Source organism: Mandrillus leucophaeus, unplaced genomic scaffold (assembly GCF_000951045.1).
Source record: "Mandrillus leucophaeus isolate KB7577 unplaced genomic scaffold, Mleu.le_1.0 Scaffold40, whole genome shotgun sequence".
NCBI classification, from domain to species: domain Eukaryota; kingdom Metazoa; phylum Chordata; class Mammalia; order Primates; family Cercopithecidae; genus Mandrillus; species Mandrillus leucophaeus.
This window is the reverse complement of record NW_012104254.1, coordinates 1,618,723-1,624,625: the sequence shown is the minus strand read 5'-3', so window position 1 is coordinate 1,624,625 and position 5,903 is coordinate 1,618,723. Positions and strand designations below refer to the sequence as shown.

General features: G+C 42.2%; 1 protein-coding gene across 1 annotated transcript in view; it reads right to left on the bottom strand.

Moving 5' to 3' along the window:
- NFE2L2 (nuclear factor, erythroid 2-like 2) overlaps positions 1-5,903 on the bottom strand; it is a 154,776-nt gene that overhangs the window by 35,258 nt on the left and 113,615 nt on the right. The gene's annotated exons all lie outside the window — the stretch shown is intronic.

Genomic DNA, 5,903 nt, shown 5'->3' with positions numbered 1-5,903 from the left:
CGGGCTGAGCTTCCGAAAATCCCCCACCCGCGCCTGGGCTGACGCAAGAAGCTCGCGGTCCGGGGGCGGGAAGGGACTGCCAGCTGGGGTCCCAGCAGGCGGGGGATCGAGAGGAGGCCACAGTTAGCGCCCCGGTGCCGGCGTTCAGTTGCCTTCCCCCGCAAATAAGGGCAGCGCTCTCGCCCGCGAGATAAAGAGTTATTTGCGAAGGTCGCTGGAGTTCGGACGCTTTGAAACAGTTTAAACAGTTGGAACAAACACACCCGGAGCCCCGGAAAGGCGTTGGTGTAGGAGCTGCGCCTCCCTGATTTGGAGTTACAGAACCTTGCCCTGCTTTTATCTCACTTTACCGCCCGAGAGTGGCGCCAGCCGGGGTGGGGGGCTAAAGGTTTGGACCCAGGCCGTGCCACTGCCAACTGCCCTCCCGCCCTTGCTCTCCTCCCGGGCTGGGGCCAGTGGGCCCTGCCCAGGGGAGATGTGGACAGCGCCGGGAGCTCGTGTTCGCAGTCACCCTGAACGCTCTCCTCTGAACTCCCACGTGTCTCCGTCAAGGGCAAACGGAGAAGTCCCTTTAGGTCGGAGAGTGGTCAGTATTGCCTACCCAGAGCTGGGAGAAAAACGGGAACCGCAAGAGAACCTCTTCCCACTAAAGCACAGCCACCACGCCACAGATGGCGCCCTTCAACAGTGTGTAATACCACAACATGCTATGATCTTTTAATCTTTACAAATTTCTTTTTCACGTACTCACAAAATAGTACAAATTTTACAAAGTTACAAAAACGTTTGTATAGTATTGGCTCATTTTATAAAAACATGTGCCCAGAAAAAAATTGAAGGATAGTTACCAATATATTAAATGCTGTGGAATCAATGATTTTTATCTTTTTCCTTGCTACTTCCAAGTATGCTTTAAATCTGCAATGCGTATGTGTTATGTCTTACATTAAAAACAATTATTTAAACATTAATTATTGCCCAGAGAAAACTTCAAGTATTTGAAACCAGGAATATTGTGAACTCTTATACGGGTTCAAAGAGGAGAGATAAATGGTTTGGTTTTGTTTTTTTCTTTCCTCTTACGCATTTACAGTCTTTCTAACTCTTTAACAAGACTGGTTTTCAGTTTCTACCTTCCTGGAATTATTCAGAACCAGGTGAAGTAGATAATACTGGCAGTGGTTTTACTATTTCATTCAAAAACCACACACACACACACACCCCCCTGACTATAGCGATCAACGCCCAAAAAACTGCAGAGCTTACTTTCTCTCTGTTGCATAATTTGACACTCCCAGGATTTATGTGTAAATTTGTATATTCAGATATTCCTTGAGATAAGTGAAGCCTACATTAATTACTTGTAATTGAAGCAAGCTTCTTCAATTCCTATTAATTCCTTTCAGCTGTTATGTGAAAACCCTGCAACATTATCTGCACAATGAAAACAAGTTAGGAGAAATTGTTTGCAAAGGACCTCACATGAAAGATGCAGAGACATAATAATAAAATAACATTTCTGAGTCCAAGAGAAAGACAAGAGTAAATTGTTAACAATTCAAGTTACTTATTAAAATTACGACATCAGAGAAGGTAGACAATGAACCTAGCAGGTAGGAGATACCAGAGTCATATGACATGGTTACTGCTCTAAAGGAGTTTATAATTTGGTGTTTCCTTGTTACGCCACAAAATTTCCATTGAGTTTAGACTGAATGAAATAACCTTCACTTTTCCAATGCTGCAATTTGCTGAGAGTATGTTATTTCAGGCACCTGCAGAGTACATATTTTCAAAGGGAGGAGAGCAATATGATAAGAGTTTGAACATGTTTAAGAAAAACAAACAGTAAGGAAAAGCTGTTTGGCATTTGGTTTTGTCAAATAAAGGGAACCCCATTCTCAAGACCACCCATGTCACGGAGGTGCCCAGTCTTGGCAGACTCTGGAATGTGATTGTCTTCATATGAAAGCCTGAGCCCTTGCTTTGCCCTCCAAACCTGCCTATTGTGTTAGGAGGGCACAGATACTGCATATTGAGAAGCTCCGGAGGAGCAAGAAAGAGCGAGAAAGAGGAGGTGCTGGTTTTTCTCAGCTGTCTTGCTGCCATGGGATCCTTTTTTGCTGCCAGGCTCTCCTAGCTACTATCTGGAAAAAATACCCTTCAATTGGTTTTGTGTTCTATTGACTCTTGTACCTTTTCATTGATGTCTGAATTATTTGCTGTATTTGGGAAGACAGCCCTCCCTACATGCTTCAGATGTGTCCATTGTAATACCTTACTCCAGATTTCTCATAAAAAATTAGTATCCTCGGCTGGGCGCGCTGGCTTATGCCTATAATCCCAGCACTTTGGGAGGCCGAGGCTGCGGATCACGAGGTCAAGAGATCAAGACCATCCTGGCCAACATGGTGAAACCCTGTCTCTACTAAAAATACAAAAATTAACTGGGTATGGTGGCGCGCACCTGTAATCCCAGCTACTCAAAGAGAGGCTGAGGCAGGAGAATTGCTTGAACCCAGGAGACAGAGGTTGCAGTGAGCCGAGATCACACCACTGCACTCCAGCCTGGTGACAGAGCGAGACTCCATCTAAAAAAAAAAAGGTATCAAGAAGTCTGGATAATGGTGATGCATCAACCCATTAATTCCACCTTCTTTGTGCTCTAATCTGCCAAGTTGCAAGGCACAAGAAAGTACCGATTGTTTCAAAATCTTCCATCACTTTGAGGCTTCTTCCTCTTTCTGTCACTTCCTCTCAATTGTTCTCCATGTTTAAGCCAGAAAATATTCAGGATCTTTTAGAATTGTAGTTGAAATTCTACTCTGTCCAGCACAAAGTATAGAAAGCTTCTAAAAATGGCACCCAGTAAACCACCCCTCCTGATATTGAGGCATTTGTCTAGTCCCCTCATATTGAACTAAGCATGGCTGGCCCTGCAACTTGCTTTAAGTTATGGAAAGAGGCCAGAAGTGACATTATGCCAGGTTTTAACCTAAGCTTGAAAAAGGCCTGACAGCTTTTAATTTTATATTCTTGGAAGTCAGCCATTATGCTTAGAGGTCTGACTACCTTGATGGAAAGAGAGGCCATGGGAAAAGTCATGGAAGATGAAACTCTAAATGGAGAGAGAGAGACTATGTGAACCAACACACCAGACATATGAATGAAGAAACCATCTTGGACCTTCGAGTCCACCTAGTCAAGCCCCCAGAGAACTCCAGCCCCAGCTGCTGTATGACTGCAGTCACATGCAAGAGACTGTAAGCAAGACCAGCAGAAGACTGCCTGGCTAAGCCGAGTCAACACAAAGAACTGTGAGAAATTATAATACATTGCTTTCAGCCATTAAATTTGGGGGTGGTTTGTTTCATAGCAATTGATAACAAAAACAGCATACTGTATGGTGACTATCAAAGGCAGGGTTTCCCCCGGCTGCTTTTTGTTAATCAGCATTGGGAGCACATACAGGGAGTTGGTATTTGGTGATTTAATAAAGACTCAGACTCTCAGAAGAAAATTGACTTCCCTGGGAATGAGGAAGCTGTCTTTCCCATAACATATGTTTGTTGCTACATACAAGGTAAAAAACTTCATCACACCATGCATCAGTTTCATTTTATTAGGTAGATGGTGGACAGATATTCTTATCAAAATACACTTCAGGAACACAGACATTTCATCAATGAAGTAGATGGAGGGATAAACGCATAGAGGTTCTGACCTTGATATGACCTCGTTTGTACCAGTTATGTAAGATACTCACTGAATATCTGCTTAGGGAGTTTGAACTTGAGAAGCAACCTGCCCAGTGGATAAACTAAACTCCAGTATAGGCCAGGCGCGGTGGCTCACACCTGTAATCCCAGGGAGGCCAAGGTGGGCGGATTACCTGAGGTCGGGAGTTGGAGATCAGCCTGACCAACATGGAGAAACCCCGTCTCTATTAAAAATACAAAATTAGCTTGACGTGGTGGCGCATGCCTGTAATCCTAGCTACTCGGGAGGCTGAGGCAGGAGAATTGCTTGAACCCGGGAGGCGGAGGTTGTGGTGAGCCAAGATTGCGCCATCGCACTCCAGCCTGGGCAACGAGAGTGAAACTCCATCTCAAAAATAAATAAGTAATAACCTCCAGTATAGCAGTGTTCAAAATAATTGGTGTATTAGTTTCAAAACATACCCATATCCTTGGTTCCCTGGAGTGTACACCTGACTGTGCAAATTACTGCTACAATGAACTGTACATCTCCAAAGCCAGTTTTAACTCGTGTAGTTTCCTGCTCATAAGAGAAAAAGTATCTTGCAGCAACAGCAGTTCAGTGAGTAAACAGAAGAAAGTTTGAAAGAGTCCTTTGAATTTTATGTGTTGATACCTATATAAATATATATGCACAGGAAAAAAAGACAGAATGCACATACTCCAAAATGTTAACCATAATTATTCTGACTAGATGGAGACTGATGACTTGTTTTCTCATTTTTCTGTGTTTGCATTGTTCTAAAGAAATAAACATGCATTACTTGTTTTTTTTTTTTTTTTTTTTTGGAGACAGGGTCTTGCTCTGTTACCCAGGCTGGAATGCAGCCGTGCATTCGTGGCTCATTGCAGCCTAGACCTTCTGGGATCAAGTAATCTTCCCACCTCGGCCTCCTGAGTAGCTGGGACGACAAGCATGCACCACCATGCCCAGTTAATTGTAAAATTTTTTGTAGAGGGGGCAGTCTCACTATGTTGACAAGGCTGGTCTCAAACTCCTGGCCTCAAGCAGTCCTCCTGCCTCAGCCTCCCCAAATGCTGGGATTACAGGCGTGAGTTATTGTGATTGGCCAAAATACATTACTTTTATAAGAAGAAGAAAAACAGTGGGAGTAGGGTGTGGGAGTAAGGAAAGAACGCTTGCTTTTCTCCTATGCCACTGAATCTGTTTTATTTCCAAATTGAATTTTAACCACAAGCTTTGCAAATCTTTTCATTTTGTATTTATTTGAGTGGAGCCTGGAGAATTTTACCACATCTTTAAGTGTAGTTGTTGTAAGGTTCTAAATATCCTTTCTCTTTCAGTTTACTGCTATATTTGCAAAGTTTAACTCAGCAGAACATGAGTTATCAAAGACAAAATATTATGAATAGAGATTAAGAACTGCAGCCTCTCAATAATATGCAAAGTGGCCCAAACATAACATTGCTTTGTGGGGAAAATAAAATACAGAAAAACATTATGCCTAGAGCTATGTCTTCAAGGCCAGTTCTCAAATATTAATAATAGGAGTAGAATATCAGATAATTTTCATTTCCATCTTTGTATTTTTCTGTATTATTCAAATCTTTACAGAAAGCATTTTTAGAATTAAGGGATAAAAACAATTAAACCATTTCCACTTTGAAGAAACAAAAAATAGACTACAATGAATGGAAGAGCAGAGCATCCTCATAAACAGACCTTACAGACAATCTATAACATTCTTGGAGGCTGGAAAATAAAAAAGGGAAATGAGGTTTGCCAACATAATTGTCTTCTGATGCTTTCTATTCCAGGGACTGTCATGCCCTTTGAGTAATATGAGAATTTAAAAAAACCTTAGAAATCTTCTGGCCCGGAGATGGGAAGTAAATTTCACTTTGATTGCCAATTCTGATGCATTGGTAGTGACTGCCTACAATGCTTTGGTGAAAAGTATTCAGAAACAGCTTCCCAATTTGGTAGAAAAAGTTCAATGATTGATTAACAATGTCTGCCAAGGGCGCAGAATTATGAGAGTGGTGGCGCATATCAGGTATGTTTCTTCCTTGATATAGTCCAAACTCCCACTTTTACATTTGAGGAAGCTGAAGAGTGAAGTGGTTACTAATGACCACAGAGGTAATTACTGGCAGAACCAGAAACAGAATAACATTTCCTGA